This window comes from Oncorhynchus nerka, linkage group LG3 (genome assembly GCF_034236695.1).
Source record: "Oncorhynchus nerka isolate Pitt River linkage group LG3, Oner_Uvic_2.0, whole genome shotgun sequence".
NCBI lineage: Eukaryota > Metazoa > Chordata > Actinopteri > Salmoniformes > Salmonidae > Oncorhynchus > Oncorhynchus nerka.
This window is the reverse complement of record NC_088398.1, coordinates 61,376,570-61,395,985: the sequence shown is the minus strand read 5'-3', so window position 1 is coordinate 61,395,985 and position 19,416 is coordinate 61,376,570. Positions and strand designations below refer to the sequence as shown.

The 19,416-nt window shown below is 41.6% G+C and overlaps 1 protein-coding gene across 1 annotated transcript in view; it reads left to right on the top strand.

Annotated features, from left to right (window-relative positions):
- The window catches only part of LOC115116502 (ephrin type-A receptor 6-like), a 299,058-nt gene that overhangs the window by 53,483 nt on the left and 226,159 nt on the right, over window positions 1-19,416 (top strand). The gene's annotated exons all lie outside the window — the stretch shown is intronic.

Sequence of the window (19,416 nt, the reverse complement as noted above, 5' to 3'; positions counted from 1 at the left end):
CTTGATGTTACTGAGAAGATGAGCTTCCTGCACCACACTCTCCTTACTCCTGGAACAATATAGGAGGATTGCAGCAGGTTGTAGGTCTGAGTGGTGATGGTAGGAATTCCAATGATCGCAAACATGTTCAGGACCTGCGTTGCACTTCCTCCACTGACCAAGATGGCATTTGCGATTATAAGGTTTCCTAATGGCATGATGTCATGGGTTGGCTGGCTTTCCCAGGTACTGCTGTGACCTACGGGACACAGTTGGTCTAAAACTATGAAGGTTCTGATGCACCGGCGCATGATGAAGCGACATGGCTGGGCACAGCAAACCATGCATGTCAGAAGAAGGAGACAGGCTGCAACTCAAAGACCAAGAATGATCTTTGTTTTCCTGGTCTGTGGTCTGCTCTCAGCTCTTCATCAACACCGATGGTATCTGGATTTTCTTCCTCTGAATCCTCTTCAACTGATGTCATCTCCCAGGTGGTATCTTTTTCATCACCTGCATTTTCATCTGCTGTATCTTCACAACTCTCAGCCAACTCTTCTGCCAGAAGAATAAATAAGTATTCTCCCAGGGGACTGGCAAGATTTGATTACTTCTGGTCCCTTGGGTTCTCTATTTCTGCTCGACAACATCATCATCATCCAAAGCAAATTCCACAGCATCATCCACAGCATCGTCTTGCTCAAATGCATTTAGCAAAATCTGGAATAGTAATTCATAGAAATGTGTAAGTAGGATTTGTACAATATTCGAAGAAAATGTTATATCTAGAACCTATAAGGGTTATTTGGCTGTCCCCATAGGATAACCTTATGAAAACTATTTTTGGTTCTACATAGAACCCAAAAGGGTTTTACCTGGAACCAAAAAGGGTTCTTCAAAAGGGTTCTTCAAAAGGTTCCATGTAGAACCCTCTGTGTACCCTCTGTGTAAAGGGTTCTACATGAAACCCAAAAGGGTTTTACCTGGAACCAAAAAGGGTTCTACCTGGATCCAAAAAATGGTTATGTTATGGGGACAACCGCAGATCCATTTTGGAACCCTTTTTTTTAAGAGTGTATGCACACTACACAAGAAAACTGATTAGCCTATACATTTTTGTCTGACTATAGGTACCATCCCAGCTCAGAATGACATTTCTATCTGCATGATACATAGCATGCTTCTGAATACAATCCTAATTCCCTTGAGTGTTTTGCCACCATATGAATGAGCTATCGTATCTTTGATTGACGATTCGTCATGATCCTGCATTTGTTTTGATCTGCAAAAAATGTTATGACCGGCAGCTGTCAATCAGATGCACATAACGGTATGTCTGAAAAGTTTGGGATGATAACATAGACTGCAAGCTTGCAAATGTGTATTCTAAATGTCCTGGACTGTTTTGTTCTCACACCACCTAATGTCTGCACCACAGAGTTTTGCCATGAGACATGATAGCTAGTCTAGCAGAGACTGCCAGAGACTGCCATTATCTAGTCAACTCAACTGTCAGACAGTGGAAATTGTCTAGTTTACCCATTTCATCATAGCAACAAGATGTCTCTAATATAGCTATCAGGCAGTAATTGGTGTAGCTAATGATACTAGACATAATCAAATGTATGTCTCATTAATTGGCAGACTAGTTAGCAGTGTTGTGTTTGAAACCACTTAAAGTAAGACCGATTCAAGACCTAGACCGATGCAAATCGAGTCAGAGTCAAGACCAAGACAGGAATTCTGTCAAATCACCACCATAATAAGAGTTCAAAATGTCCTGTATTTCTGTGTTCATATTTCAGAACAACATATGGATCCTTTACACGTTCAGAAGGGTGAAAAGAGTCCATACTGAGGGCAAATAGAGAGACACTACAAATGATCACTAACCAAAACAGGTCATCCCCCAGTTTCCACTTAATAATAGTGAGCATGCAACTTTTAATTTCCCCACACCCTACCAGCGAATCAAGGAAATGCGACAAATTTTGAGGATATTTTTCAACAAAAGTAAAGGACAGTATGTTATGATTAAAGTAGGAAGCCCAGTTTTAAATAGGCGATAAGATATTAATGTGTCATGAAAACAACATTGATTCAACCAGTGTGTGCCCAGTGGGGTTTTATGCGCTGACTGAATAGGAGCTGATACTTCTGAGTCATTTTACTCCGCTGGTCTCGGGAAGAAATTAGGAGTCTTCATTGTCTGAGACTGAGTCAAGACCGAGTAAAAAGCTATCCGACACCAAGACAATACCGAGACACTCAATATGTGGTCTTGAGATCGGTCTAGAGTACTACAATACTGCTAGCTAGATTTGTAACGGTTAGTAAACGTGAACTAATTTACCTCAAATCTCTCTCTTTTCACGACGGCCCTGGATTATCTGGTCATCTCTTTTGTGTTTTTAAAAACACAAACCATGGGGTCCGCATCACGTTTAAGGCGTTTCTTTTCCTGGAGTGAACTGTAATTTCCCCAGCTGGTCGGGGTTGTACATAAAGTCAGTTTTGAGGATGTGGTCACTGCATAAGGCTGAGCCTTTTGATGGTGTAAACTTCTCTCGCCTTACTGCCTCCGTCCAAAACTTTCTTCTATGTTCCTCTTTTGGCAAGAAATAAAACCTTTCCCCAGCCCATGCCTGTTTGAGCAGCCCGATGGCGCCGCAACTTGTAGGCATTTATATCCAGACATAGCTAGCTAGATCTGTAATGATCACTCAATGTCTCTCTCAGTCTCTAGCTATCTACATTTTGGGTAGGCAGCGTAGCCTAGTGGTTAGCACGTCGGACTAGTAACCGAAAGGTTGCAAGATCTTATTCCCGAGCTGACAAGGTACAATTCTGTCATTCTGCCCCTGAACAAGGCAGTTAACCCACTGTACCTAGGCCATCATTGAAAATAACTGATTTGCCTAGTTAAATAAAAAATGCCCAAGTTTAGAAAGTTACCCTATCCCTTGAGGATTCCAAGTTATACTCATTATTTGAGTGTAATGATTGTACTTATATAACAACAATATGAACACAACATGCAACAATTTAAAAGATTTTACTTTTCTAACTGCAAGTGCAATTTATAATTGGTTAGCCTAGGCTATAGCCCCCCTAAACATATACAGATGCCACTGAAAATATGCAAAAACATTAGTTTGATAATGACAGAGCGTATTTTCATCAGAATACTCACCAAACAGATGTCATGTCCATAATTCATCACCATGTAGTGTTCAATGTGAAATTGTTGACCCTAATCTATGGATTTCAAATGAATGGGCAGGGGAGCAGCTATGGATAGGCCTGTGAGGGCATAGGCCCATCCACTGGGAAGCCAGGCCCAGCCGATCAGAATATTTTTTTCCCAACCAAAGGGCTTTACTACACACATAAATACTCGTCAGTTCCATCAGCTGTCTGGGTGGCTGGTCTCAGATGATCCCACAGGTAAAGAAGCCGGATGTGGAGGTCCTGGACTGGCGTGGTTACATGTGGTCTGCGGATGTGGAGGTCCTGGACTGGCATGGTTACACGTGGTCTACTGTTGAGGCCGGTTGGACGTACTGCCAAATTCTCGAAAACAATGTTGGAGGTGCCTTATGGTAGGGAAATGAACATCAAATTCTCTGGCAACAGCTCTGTTGGACATTTTTGCATTCAGCATCCCAATTGCACGCTCCCTCAAAACTGCATTGTGTTGTGTGACAAAACTTCACATTTTAGAGTGGCCTTTTATTGTCTCCAGCACAAGGTGCACATGTGTAATGATTATGCTGTTTATTCAGCTTCTTGATATACCACACTTGTCAGGTGGATGGATTATCTTGGCAAAGGAGAAATGCTCACTAACAGAGATGTAAACTAAGTTGTGCAGAAAATTTGAGAGAAATACGCTTTTTGTGCGAATGGAACATTTCTGGGAACTTTTATTTCAGGTCATGAAACATGGGAACAACACTTTACATGTTGCATTATTTTTTTGTTCAGTATATATATATATATATAAAATTTAATGATAGATATGCCACATGCCAAAATATTTGTTGTTTTTAATAAACCTATGCCTGTCACCTTTTAGGCCTTTGAGATATTTGAGGTGTGCTTGATATAGCTTAATCTGTGTGTCAGGTTGGCAGATTTTGCACTTTTGAGACTATTCCATTGCTTCCATTATGCTGGGGAAGCTAAATCAGATAAAGTATTTGAAAGAAAACAAATACTATTTGGACCTGAGTCTGTCAATTTCAGACAACTCTGACGAGTGGTGGGTTCTTTGGTTGATGATTAATTTTCTGCATGGATATTTTCACTTATGAACAATTTGATAAAATGTCAAAGCGTAGACCATTTCTAAAGTAGCTGTCTCTTGCTCTTCCTATCGCTCTCATTCTCTCTCTCGTCTCAGTGTGAACTTTAGGGGGTGGTATTTGGGCTTGGCTGCTCTAACATTCTCCCTCACACAGTTACATTGTAGCTAATTTGGAGCAGATGAGTGTTGACCGTAGCGTAGGAAGAGAGTAGCATCTCTGTCTCTTCTCTATCCTACAACCCATTTTCGGATCATATTTAGTATGAGTGTATAAGCATATTTGAGTTTGAACAACTTACATTTACATTTACATTTAAGTCATTTAGCAGACGCTCTTATCCAGAGTGACTTACAAATTGGTGCGTTCACCTTAAGACATCCAGTGGAACAGCCACTTTACAATAGTGCATCTAAATCTTTTAAGGGGGGGGGTTGAGAAGGATTACTTTATCCTATCCTAGGTATTCCTGAAAGAGGTGGGGTTTCAGGTGTCTCCGGAAGGTGGTGATTGACTCCGCTGTCCTGGCGTCGTGAGGGAGTTTGTTCCACCATTGGGGGGCCAGAGCAGCGAACAGTTTTGACTGGGCTGCGCGGGAGCTGTACTTCCTCAGTGGTAGGGAGGCGAGCAGGCCAGAGGTGGATGAACGCAGTGCCCTTGTTTGGGTGTAGGGCCTGATCAGAGCCTGGAGGTACTGAGGTGCCGTTCCCCTCACAGCTCCGTAGGCAAGCACCATGGTCTTGTAGCGGATGCGAGCTTCAACTGGAAGCCAGTGGAGAGAGCGGAGGAGCGGGGTGACGTGAGAGAACTTGGGAAGGTTGAACACCAGACGGGCTGCGGCGTTCTGGATGAGTTGTAGGGGTTTAATGGCACAGGCAGGGAGCCCAGCCAACAGCGAGTTGCAGTAATCCAGACGGGAGATGACAAGTGCCTGGATTAGGACCTGCGCCGCTTCCTGTGTGAGGCAGGGTCGTACTCTGCGGATGTTGTAGAGCATGAACCTACAGGAACGGGCCACCGCCTTGATGTTAGTTGAGAACGACAGGGTGTTGTCCAGGATCACGCCAAGGTTCTTAGCGCTCTGGGAGGAGGACACAATGGAGTTGTCAACCGTGATGGCGAGATCATGGAACGGGCAGTCCTTCCCCGGGAGGAAGAGCAGCTCCGTCTTGCCGAGGTTCAGCTTGAGGTGGTGAACCGTCATCCACACTGATATGTCTGCCAGACATGCAGAGATGCGATTCGCCACCTGGTCATCAGAAGGGGGAAAGGAGAAGATTAATTGTGTGTCGTCTGCATAGCAATGATAGGAGAGACCGTGAGGTTATGACAGAGCCAAGTGACTTGGTGTATAGCGAGAATAGGAGAGGGCCTAGAACAGAGCCCTGGGGGACGCCAGTGGTGAGAGCGCGTGGTGAGGAGACAGATTCTCGCCACGCCACCTGGTAGGAGCGACCTGTCAGGTAGGACGCAATCCAAGCGTGGGTCGCGCCGGAGATGCCCAACTCGGAGAGGGTGGAGAGGAGGATCTGATGGTTCACAGTATCGAAGGCAGCCGACAGGTCTAGAAGGATGAGAGCAGAGGAGAGAGAGTTAGCTTTAGCAGTGCAGAGCGCCTCCGTGATACAGAGAAGAGCAGTCTCAGTTGAATGACTAGTCTTGAAACCTGACTGATTTGGATCAAGAAGGTCATTCTGAGAGAGATAGCGGGAGAGCTGGCCAAGGACGGCACGTTCAAGAGTTTTGGAGAGAAAAGAAAGAAGGGATACTGGTCTGTAGTTGTTGACATCGGAGGGATCGAGTGTAGGTTTTTTCAGAAGGGGTGCAACTCTCGCTCTCTTGAAGACGGAAGGGACGTAGCCAGCGGTCAGGGATGAGTTGATGAGTGAGGTGAGGTAAGGGAGAAGGTCTCCGGAAATGGTCTGGAGAAGAGAGGAGGGGATAGGGTCAAGCGGGCAGGTTGTTGGGCGGCCGGCCGTCACAAGACGCGAGATTTCATCTGGAGAGAGAGGGAGAAAGAGGTCAGAGCACAGGGTAGGGCAGTGTGAGCAGAACCAGCGGTGTCGTTTGACTTAGCAAACGAGGATCGGATGTCGTCGACCTTCTTTTCAAAATGGTTGACGAAGTCATCTGCAGAGAGGGAGGAGGGGGGAGGAGGATTCAGGAGGGAGGAGAAGGTGGCAAAGAGCTTCCTAGGGTTAGAGGCAGATGCTTGGAATTTAGAGTGGTAGAAAGTGGCTTTTACAGCAGAGACAGAAGAGGAAAATGTAGAGAGGAGGGAGTGAAAGGATGCCAGGTCCGCAGGGAGGCGAGTTTTCCTCCATTTCCGCCGGCTGCCCGGAGCCCTGTTCTGTGAGCTCGCAATGAGTCGTCGAGCCACGGAGCGGGAGGGGAGGACCGAGCCGGCCTGGAGGATAGGGGACATAGAGAGTCAAAGGATGCAGAAAGGGAGGAGAGGAGGGTTGAGGAGGCAGAATCAGGAGATAGGTTGGAGAAGGTTTGAGCAGAGGGAAGAGATGATAGGATGGAAGAGGAGAGAGTAGCGGGGAGAGAGAGCGAAGGTTGGGACAGCGATACCATCCGAGTAGGGGCAGTGTGGGAAGTGTTGGATGAGAGCGAGAGGGAAAAGGATACAAGGTAGTGGTCGGAGACTTGGAGGGGAGTTGCAGTGAGGTTAGTGGAAGAACAGCATCTAGTAAAGATGAGGTCGAGCGTATTGCCTGCCTTGTGAGTAGGGGGAAGGTGAGAGGGTGAGGTCAAAAGAGGAGAGGAGTGGAAAGAAGGAGGCAGAGAGGAATGAGTCAAAGGTAGACGGGGGAGGTTAAAGTTGCCCAGAACTGTGAGAGGTGAGCCGTCCTCAGGAAAGGAGCTTATCAAGGCATCAAGCTCATTGATGAACTCTCAGAGGGAACCTGGAGGGCGATAAATGATAAGGATGTTAAGCTTGAAAGGGCTGGTAACTGTGACAGCATGGAATTCAAAGGAGGCGATAGACAGATGGGTAAGGGGAGAAAGAGAGAATGACCACTTGGGAGAGATGAGGATCCCGGTGCCACCACCCCGCTGACCAGAAGCTCTCGGGGTGGACGAAGAGAGAGCAGTAGGAGTAGCAGTGTTATCTGTGGTGATCCATGTTTCCGTCAGTGCCAAGAAGTCGAGGGACTGGAGGGAGGCATAGGCTGAGATGAACTCTGCCTTGTTGGCCGCAGATCGGCAGTTCCAGAGGCTACCGGAGACCTGGAACTCCACGTGGGTCGTGCGCGCTGGGACCACCAGATTAGGTGGCCGCGCCACGCGGTGTGGAGCGTTTGTATGGTCTGTGCAGAGAGGAGAGAACAGGGATAGACAGACACATAGTTGACAGGCTACAGAAGAGGCTACGCTAATGCAAAGGAGATTGGAATGACAAGTGGACTACACGTCTCGAATGTTCAGAAAGTTAAGCTTACGTAGCAAGAATCTTATTGACTAAAATGATTAAAATGATACAGTACTGCTGAAGTAGGCTAGCTGGCAGTGGCTGCGTTGTTGACTTTGTAGGCTAGCTGGCAGTGGCTGCGTTGTTGGCACTACACTAATCAAGTCGTTCCGTTGAGTGTGATAGTTTCTACAGTGGTGCTATTCGGGGCTAGCTGGCTAGCTAGCAGTGTTGATTACGTTACGTTGCGTAAAAGAATGACAATAGCTGGCTAGCTAACCTAGAAAATCGCTCTAGACTACACAATTATCTTTGATACAAAGACGGCTATGTAGCTAGCTATGTAGCTAGCTACGATCAAACAAATCAAACCGTTGTACTGTAATGAAATGAAATGAAAATGTGATACTACCTGTGGAGCGAATGCGACCGGGTTGTTGAGTGAGGAAGTTCTATTCGGTAGACGTTGGCTAGCTGTTGGCTAGCTAGCAGTGTCTCCTACGTTAAGGACGACAAATAGCTGGCTAGCTAACCTCGGTAAATTAAGATAATCACTCTAAGACTACACACTCTAAACTACACAATTATCTTGGATACGAAGACAGCAAAGACAACTATGTAGCTAGCTAACACTACACTAATCAAGTCGTTCAGTTGAGTGTAATAGTTTTTACAGTGCTGCTATTCGGAAGACGGTGGACGTTTGCTAGCTGGCTAGCTGGCTAGCTGCTGGGCAGATAGCAATGTAGACTACGTTAGGACGACGAAATACGATAATTACGCAATTATCTTTGATACAAAGACGGCTATGTAGCTAGCTAAGAAGAAATTGCTAAGATTAGACAAATCAAACCGTTGTACTATAATGAAAGGTAATGAAATGTAATGAAAAGTTATACTACCTGCAGACCGAAGCGATCGGATGCGACCGCTCGCTCCAACCCGGAAGTGCAAACTTTTTTGAAAGATTCCAGTCAGACTTCCGCTCACTTCGCACCACAGAAACGGCTTTATTGAAAGTCAGTAATTACCCTTTTAGATGCTAGTGAATGCATTATTCTAGTTATTTTGGATCTCAGTGCCGCGTTTGATACTACTGATCATAACATCCTTGTTGACCAGCTGGAGACGTGGGTGACAATCTCTGGCATTGCCCATCACTGGTTCAGGTAATATCTATGTGGTAGTTCAGTATCTTCTCCAGCACTTATTCACCATGGTGTTCCTTAGGGTCAATTCTGGGCCCCATTATTTTTTCCCTTTACATTCTTCCCCTTGGTGACATCTTCCGCAATCATAACATTGAGTTTCACTGCTATGCAGATAACACACAGCTATATTTACCAATCAGACCCAGTGACCAAGCTAGTGCAGCTACCCTTCACAAATGTCTTGCTGACAGCAAATGTTGGATGTCCGACAATTTTCTCCAACTCAATGATAAGAAGTCAGAGGTTGTTTTATTTGGCCCCAGGGGTGAAAGTAGATTTAATTTCTTCTTTCTTCCCAATTTTTTCTCAGCTAATAGTCGGCAGAACAGAAGATAATAGTTGCCCAATTGATAGGCAAATTAAACACAATTTTTTACACATCCGGTTAGTAGGCTATATAATCAGTTCAATAATAACAATAATAACAATAATAACATATCCAAATTTTTTTCGATCTGTGTAACGTTTGTTGTCTTCCTCTGATGAGGAGTAAAAGAGGTCGGACCAATTTGCAGAGTGGTAGGTGTCCATTTTAATAAGACAAAATGAACACTACAAAAATACAAAATAACAAAGTGAAACAAACTAAACGTTCCCGTGTGGTAACAAACACTAACACGGAAAATAATCACTCACAACTCAAAAGTGAAACCAGGCTACCTAAGTATGGTTCTCAATCAGGGACAACGATAAACAGCTGCCTCTGATTGAGAACCATACCAGGCCAAACACAGAAATCCCAAAACATAGAAAAAGGAACATAGACAACCCACCCAACTCACACCCTGACCATACTAAAACAAAGACATAATAAAAGAACTAAGGTCAGAACGTGACAATCTAATTACACGGATAAAATCACCAATGTCTCTATTAAATTAGTTTTATATTTCTTTGTGCATTGATTGGGGGAAACCAGATTGCAATCAAGAGAAAATGTCCTCTGAATGAGTCTGAAAATAAAGATAGATAATGACAATATAAGTTTCAGGGAAGAATTGACATGGAAATAGGCATTTTTAATACATTTCCACAATGTCAAAGCAGAGTGTCTTGTTTGCAACGAAACAGTTGTTTGCAAATAATGAAATAGTAGACATCCTTACCTGTTAAGGAAGTTGAGAATTCAAGCAGCTTTTCGAAGCTTTTTGTTAAAAATCGTGCAACATTTCAGCGCCCTGCTATTCATGCCAGGAATATAGTATATGCATATGATTAGTATGTGTGGATAGAAAACACTCAGACGTTTCTAAAACTGTTTAAATCACGGCTCTGACTATAACAGAACGTGCGTTTCATCGAAAAGTGCAGGGAAATCTGATCACTGAAAATGGAAAAATATATCCTTCCGCGACTTCAAGGAATTGTTCAAAGTGAACCGAATTAAATAGGGCCGAGGTTACAGTGCCTACAGCTTCCACACGATGTCTAGAGTCTTGTCATTTGATTCAGCTTTGATTCTCGGTCTCCGACCGGATGTTTTGATCGAGCTCTCTTCGGACATGTTTTATACACGGACAGCTAAAGAATTTACATCGCCTCCTGATGAATTTTATCGCTTATTAACGTGTACTAATACCTAAAGTTGCATTACAAAAGTATTTCGAAGTGTTTTGTGAAAGTTTATCGTCGACTTTTTGAATTTTAAAAAATGACGTTACGTTATGAAACGCTATTTTTTTCCGTTTATCACACAGTATTCTTAGATCGATATCCAGGCTATATATGGACCGATTTAATCGAAAAAAAGACCCTAAATGATGTTTATGGGACATCTAGGAGTGCCAAGAAAGAAGCTCGCCAAAGGTAATGAATGTTTTATATTTTATTTCAGCGTTTTTGGTTTGCGCCGGCTAACGCAAAATCTGTCGTGTTAGGTGACGTTGCAGTATTTTGAGGGTGCATGGTATCAGATAATAGCTTCTCATGCTTTCGCCGAAAAGCATTTTACAAATCTGACTTGGTGGATAGATTCACAACGAGTGTAGCTTTAATTCAGTATATTGTATGTCAATTTTAATGAAAGTTTGAGGTTTATCAACCTCTATAGGTGGCGCTCTTTAACATTTCCGCTGATTGTGGTTCCCACCTCGGTACCACGTCCTAAAGAAGGAAAATGTCCTCTGAATAAGTCTGAAAATAAAGATAGATAATGACAATATAAGTTTCAGGGAAGAATTGACATGGAAATAGGCATTTTTAATACATTTCCACAATGTCAAAGCAGAGTGTCTTGTTTGCAACGAAACAGTTGTTTGCAAATAATGAAATAGTAGACATCCTTATTAATCTAAGCATGGCACTTTCAAAAGCTACCTTTCCACCCAGACAGAGGCTCTACCGACCCAGAACCATTTAAGCTTCAACTGCTGGCTACTAGTCCATTTTATAACTTGGTTCTAGCATAAGCCATCAAGGAGTTAAGCATTGTAATTGAACAATTTATATTATCTAGATATTTTTTATTTATTTCAAAATATAAAGCTAACAATAGGTATCCTTTTTTCCCTTTTCTTTAACAAGGGGTATGGTATACCCTCACTCAATATGAGCCCTGGTTTTAACCAAACACACCAAGCCCTTCCCAGACACACAGGTATTTATGGAGTGCATGGTGACAGTATTGGAGGATTAGGCTATACTGACAAATCTATGGACAGCATAACTGTATCTGTCAAACCAACACAATCTCACACTCAATTCATGCAAATATTTAGAAAAAGTATGTCAGATTAGGTGCGTTTTTGTGCGTTTTTGTGTGGCTTAATTAGTGTGAAAAGAAACACATTTTTGCAAACTTCAGAACAATCTTTTGAAGGTTATTAGAGCAATGATTGAGGTGCAATGGTGTTCTACGCTGCCTTGTTTTGTGTCCCACATTTATTTGTATGAAACAACAAATGTGTTAACAGCCCAATATTGTTAATCAACCAGGTTATCACTGAAATAATTAGAATATAATAGTATTATTATAATAGCAATAACAATATTGGGCTGTTAACACGTTGGTCACTAAATCAGTCTAGAAGGACCATATAAAAACTGTTGGTCACTAAATCAGTCTAGAAGGACCATATAAAAACTGTTGGTCACTAAATCAGTCTAGAAGGACCATATAAAAACAGTTGTTCACTAAATCAGTCTAGAAGGACCATATAAATACAGTTGGTCACTAAATCAGTCTAGAAGGACCATATAAAAACTGTTGGTCACTAAATCAGTCTAGAAGGACCATATAAAAACTGTTGGTCACTAAATCAGTCTAGAAGGACCATATAAAAACTGTTGGTCACTAAATCAGTCTAGAAGGACCATATAAAAACTGTTGGTCACTAAATCAGTCTAGAAGGACCATATAAATACAGTTGGTCACTAAATCAGTCTAGAAGGACCATATAAAAACTGTTGGTCACTAAATCAGTCTAGAAGGACCATATAAAAACTGTTGGTCACTAAATCAGTCTAGAAGGACCATATAAATACAGTTGGTCACTAAATCAGTCTAGAAGGACCATATAAAAACTGTTGGTCACTAAATCAGTCTAGAAGGACCATATAAATACAGTTGGTCACTAAATCAGTCTAGAAGGACCATATAAAAACTGTTGGTCACTAAATCAGTCTAGAAGGACCATATAAATACAGTTGGTCACTAAATCAGTCTAGAAGGACCATATAAAAACTGTTGGTCACTAAATCAGTCTAGAAGGACTGATATTGAATGATCCCCAATGATCCATCGCATCTCCCAAAAACGTTTTCAACATACATCTGTAAAATGATGGTCTAGAAAGTAGAAACTCTTCTCCCTGGACCTCCTCAATGTCCACCTCTTGACCATCAGACTCTGAGGCCTCATCTTCACTGTCACTTTCCAACCTTGTTAAGGATGGCTCGTTGTCAGGCTCAAAAAGCCTCAGGCAGAAGTCTTTCTCTGCTTGGAGCAACAGTGAAGTGGGCAAGCAGAGTCTGAACATCAAACAGGATGGCATTGTCTCCCTCAATCCGTGCAATGGCTACTGCTATAGGTTTCAGGAGTTTCAGGCTGCTTACCACTTTCTCCCAAAATTCATAATCCAGGAGGATCCTCTTCATTGGCCTGTCTATATCAAATCAAATCAAATGTATTTATATAGCCCTTCGTACATCAGCTGATATCTCAAAGTGCTGTACAGAAACCCAGCCTAAAACCCCAAACAGCAAGCAATGCAGGTGTAGAAGCACAGTGGCTAGGAAAAACTCCCTAGAAAGGCCAAAACCTAGAGAGGAGCAAGGCTATGTGGGGTGGCCAGTCCTCTTCTGGCTGTACCGGGTGGAGATTATAACAGAATATGCCCAAGATGTTCAAATGTTCATAAATGACCAGCATGGTCGAATAATAATAAGGCAGAACAGTTGAAACTGGCGCATTCACAGCCATATAAGGAGACATTGGAACACAGGGCATTCAAAATCTGGACCATTTCCTGTATGAAATTTCATCTTAGTTTCGCCTGTAGCATTAGTTTTGGGGCACTCACAGATAATATCTTTGCAGTTTTGGAAACGTCAGAGTTTTTTCTTTCCAAAGCTGTCAATTACATGCATAGTCGAACATCTTTTCGTGACAAAATATCTTGTTTAAAACGGGAACGTTTTTTATCCAAAAATTAAAAGAGTGCCCCCTATCTCGAAGAAGTTAACAAGAAGTTCATGTTTAAACCGATGTATAACACTTGTATGATTTATGAATTATTATTATGAGTCTTTCTGTTTTTGAATTTGGCACGCGAGAAGGGATCACTAAGAAGTTATAAAGCTCCTTTGTAAGATAAATGTTTTAAAATTAAACATGTATGGAAACAGTTGAATTAACACTCCTCAGTTAGCAGGCTCAAGCAAGCTAAAACACACATGGTAGCAAAAACTAACTAGCAGAAATTGTTAACAAGTTAGAAATGATTTAAACACACTTTGCTGTAGCCTACTATTTATTTACATTTACATTTAAGTCATTTAGCAGACGCTCTTATCCAGAGCGACTTACAAATTGGTGCATTCACCTTATGACATCCAGTGGAACAGCCACTTTACAATAGTGCATCTAAATCTTTTAAGGGGGGGGGGGGTGAGAAGGATTACTTTATCCTATCCTATTTATATATTCACCCCACCCAGTATTGTAATCCAAACTTACCAGAAAGCATGCAGTCCTCAATAGCATCTCATTACTGTGCAAGATCTTGAGAATCAGCTGCACATGTAATGGAAGATTGCACTGTGCATGCAGAGGGTTGCAATTCCATTGAATTGAGGATAGTTTAACTAAAATATGCCGCAAGACCTATAATTGCCTTCTGTGTATCCCACAAAAAAAGGTTCACTGTTATAAGCAATTTTTTTTGATGAATATGAGCAAAATTCCCCAAATTCCCGGGCTTAACTTCCGATTGAATATTTCTGGAAATATTCCGGAAATTTACCGGAAAGTTTCCGACCCTTTGCAAGCCTAGCTGGCACCATCCCTAAGGTGAAGCATGGTGGTGGCAGCATCAATCTGTGGGGATTTTTTTCAATGGCAGGGACTGGGAGACAAGTCAGGATCAAGGGAAAGATGAACGGAGCAAAGTACAGAGAGATAATTGATGAAAACCTGATCCAGAGCTCTCAGGACCTCAGACTGGGGTGAAGGTTCACCTTCCAACAGGACAATGACCCTAAGCACACAGCCAAGACAACACAGGTGTGGCTTTGGGACAAGTCTCTGAATGTCCTTGAGTGGCCCAGCCAGAGCCTGGACCTGAACCCGATCGAACATCTCTGGAGTGACCTGAAAATAAGCATGCAGCGACACTCCCCAACCAACCTGACAGAGCTTGAGAGGATCTGCAGAGAAGAATGGGAGAAAGTCCCCAAATACATGTGCGCCAAGCTTGTAGCATCATACCCAAGAAGACTCGAGGCTGTAATCACTGCCAAAGGTGCTTCAACAAAGTACTGAGTAAAGGGTCTAAATACTTATGTAAATGTCATATTTCAGTTTTTTTTTTTTTTACATTTGCAAAAGTAAAAAAATAACAGTTTTTTGCTTTGTCATTATGGGGTATTGTGTGTACATTGATGAGGGAAAAATACTATTTTATCCCTTTTAGAATAAGGTTGTAACGTAACAAAATGTGGAAAAAGTCAAGGGGTCTGAATACTTTCCGAAGGCACTGTACATTACACCATTTCTTTCATAATGCATTTTATACAAGGCTAAGTTATATCAACTTTAAAAGGGTTTATTTACAACCTATGGGGTATAAGATGTTGGTAATAGTGGTATAGGAGAGTCTGACATATAACCCCTAACTTGAGTTCAGTCTTCGCCAATGAGAACCCAGAGGGGCCTACTGTAGCATTGTCCTTCATGAGTGGGAAAGACCTTGATTCTAGGCGGTAGGAAATCTTACATTCATCTGATTAGATCAGAACAGGATGGATCAACAGCAGTGGTGGAAAAACTACCCAATTGTCATACTTGAGTAAAAGTATAGATACCTTAATAGAAATAAAAGTCACCAATTAAAATAGTAAAATATTACTTGAGTTAAAGTCTAAAAGTATTTTGGTTTAAATTGACTTATGTATCAAAAGTAAATATAATTGCTAAAATATACTTAAGTATCAAAAGTAAAAGTACAATTATAAATAAATAAATAAATTGCTTATATTAAGCAAAACAGATGGCACCATTTTCTTGTTTTTATTGAGTCTGCCAGGCCAGAGGCAGTAGGGATGACCACGTGTTCTCTTCATAAGTGCTTGATTTGGACAATTTTCCTGTCCTGCTAAGCATTCAAAATGTAATGAGTACTTTTGGTTGTCAGGGAAAATGTATGGAGTAAAAAGTACAATATTTTCTTTAGGAATCTAGTGAAGTAAAAGTACAAGTTGTCAAAATAGAAATAGTAAAGTAAAGTACAGATACCCCCAAAAATCTACTTAAGTAGTACTTTAAAGTATTTTTACTTAAGTACTTTACTCCACTGATCAACAGTGATTCATATTTATGGTTTGCATCCTAAAAAAAGATGAGTTGTGTTTTGCTGTATAACACACTTACATTATTCTATCCATATGATGTGGATCACTGTCAGGTTATTAGATAGATTAGCTTCAGTCACTCCCCCCTATCTGAGATACCTACTGCAGCCCTCATCCTCCACGTACAACACCCGTTTTGTCAGTCACATTCTGTTAAAGGTCTCCAAAGCACACTCATTTTTGGGTCACAGCTAGCAACTGGAACAAGCTGCCAAAGACACACAAACTGGACCGTTTTAACTCCATCTCTTCGTTCGAAGGCTTAATCATGGACACTCCTACTGACAGTTGTGGCTGCTTCCTGTGATGTATGGTTGTCTCTACCTTCTTGCCCTTTGTGCTGCTGTCTGTGGCCAATAATATTTGTACCATGTTTTGGGCTGCTACCATGTTGTGCTGCTGCCATGTTGTGTTGCTACCGTGTTGTTGTCATGTGTTGCTACCACGCTGTGTTGTCATGTGTTGCTGGCATGAGGTGTTGTTGTCTTAGGTCTCTCTTTATGTGGTGTTGTGGTGTCTCTCTTGTCTGATGTATTTAGTCTTATATTTGTATTTTTAATCCCAGGCCCCTGTCCCCGCAGGAGGCCTTTTGCCTTTTGGTAGTCCGTCGTAAATAAGAATTTGTTCTAAATTGACTTGTCTAGTTAAATAAAGGTTAAATAAAAATGAAAAGAAATAAAAAAGAACACCATGGATGTAATAACACTTTAAACTGGTAGTTTGTACATGTGTAAAATGTGTTTGTTTTGGGTCCACACTGGTAAGATAACTTATGTAAATGTCTAGTCACAGAGGATTTTCTTCTGAATAAGGCATAGCACTTTCCATTCAGTTTCGGTCAAATTTGATGTAAGGCTTGATTACACCTATAGTAACTACGTCTATCCATCACACCCATTGTTGCTTAGCCATCGCTCACTAGATTTATCAATGTAATTACACCCAACACAATGTTGAAAAGCAGAATTCTTCCCAACACTAGATCAGATAACTAGACGTGAGATGGACATGATCCCAAAGCTGGCACCAGTGTAGCATAAAAAAAGTGAAAGCTGCAACAGGAACTCTAACCAGGGCTCATACGTGGCAAAGTGAGCTCTAACGGCTGTTGCCATGAAAGCCTAGTAGGCCTCTGGGCAGAGGTGGTAGGACTACAATGCTGGCATATGCCTAATTATATAACATGATTGACACGACCGTAATAATAATCATGAAACATCCTTGTTTAACTGCATTGACATGGCTTAATTGATCATAGTCCAGACTCGTTTTTAAACCAAACCAATTTTTTTTGCAGGTCTTCTATTTCCCCACATTTATTGATTCATTCATTTCCCATCGTGAAAATGTATCCCCATTCCTCAATAAAATACCTTATTCGATACAACAACAAAAATCGGACAAATACAGCTTTTTATTCCAATCTGGCAAAATCATTTTTATTTTTATTTAACCTTTATTTAACCAGGAAGGGCTCATTGAGATTTAAAATCTATTTTTCAAGAGAGTCCTGGCCAAGAGAGGCAGCACCAAGTCATTACAAAAATTACAGACAGACACCATGAAAAACTACAAGTAATCTAGTAAAAACCATAGAATTCACACGAGTATAACAAAATCAAAAACAGCAAATTAAAAACATTGACAGGTGAGGGAATCAGCCTCAAGATCATTCATCAGTGATTTGAAAACACCAATCGGGACAAGTTCTTCCAGTTTAAAAGTATTTTGTAAGGCGTTCCAAGACGATGGCGCAGAGTACATAAAGCCCTTTTACCAAATTCAGTTCGGACATTTGGAACAGTTAGCAGGATAAAGTCCAGCGAACGAAGAGAGTACCCACCACATTTCTGAACAATAAAAATGCCCAAATAAAAAGGTAGTAAACCCAAAATGGCTTTGTAAATAAAAGTATACCAGTGCCTGAGCCTACAAGTGACTAGAGAAGGCCAGCCAACCCTCGTATACAAAGTGCAGTGGTGCGTAAGGGTTTTGCAGTTTAAAATAAATCTCAAAGTGCCATGGTAAAGAGTGTTAATTGATCTCAAACACTGAGCGGAAGCATTCATATATAAAATATCCCCATAGTCTAGTAAAGGCATAAATGTAGCTGATACTAGCCTCCTTCTGGCTTCAAAAGAAAAACAGGCCTTATTCCTAAAATAAAATCCCAACTTCAGCTTCAATTTTTTTTTGTAAGTTGTTGAATATACAATTTAAAAGAGAGGCTGTCATCAATTAAAATTCCAAGATATTTATATGAGGTTACAACCTCAATCTCCTTGCCCTGACAGGTAGTAATAGGTAAAAGGTTCAGAGGTCTATTTCTTGCATTAGAAAACACCATTCGTTTAGTTTTGTCAGTATTGAGGATAAGCTTCAATTGACACAAGGTATGTGTTAAAAATGTGTGCCATAAAATCCGACATAGCACCAGCATCCCAAAGTATTAAGTGAAAACTAAACTCAGCAAAAACAAGATATGTCCCTTTTTCAGGACCCTGTCTTTCAAAGATAATTGGTAAAAATCCTAATAACTTCACAGATCTTCACTGTAAAGGGTTTAAACACTGTTTCCCATGCTTGTTAAATGAATCATAAGCAATTAATGAACATGCACCTGTGGAACGATCATTAAGACACTAACAGTTTACAGACGGTAGGCAATTAAGGTCACAGTTATGAAAACTTAGGACACTAAAGAGGCCTTTCTACTGACTCTGAAAAACACCAGAAGAACGATGCCCAGGATCCCTGCTCATTTGCGTGAACGTGCCTTAGGCATGCTGTGAGACGCCTAAGACAGTGCTACAGGGATCGTCCTCGCAGTGACAGACCACGTGTAACAACACCTGCACAGGATCTGTACATCCGAACATCACATCTGCGGGACAGGTACAGGATGGCAACAACAACTGCCCAAGTTACACCAGGAATGCACAATTCCTCCATCCGTGCTCCGACTGTTTGCAATAGGCTGAGAGAGGCTGGACTGAGGGCTTGTAGGCCTGTTGTAAGGCAGGTCCTCACCAGACATCACCGGCAACAACGTCGCCTATGGACAGAGGAGCCTCTTAAAGAAGAAGTTACAGGTCTGTGAGAGCCAGAAATCTTGCTTGTTTGTAGGTGGCAAAATACTTATTTTCCACCATAATTTGCAAATAAATTCATTACAAATCCTACAATGTGATTTTCTGGATTTTTTTTCTCATTTTTGTATGTCATAGTTGAAGTGTACCTATGATGAAAATTACAGGCGTCTCTCATCTTTTTAAGTGGGGAGAACTTGCACAATTGGTGGCTGACTAAATACTTTTTTGCCCCACTGTATATATGGTGCATTATTATACTGTATGGTGAGCAAACAGAAGAAAACAGATTGTGCACAATCCACATTTCAGATATGCTAAACTTCCAGTCAAAAGTGACCTAA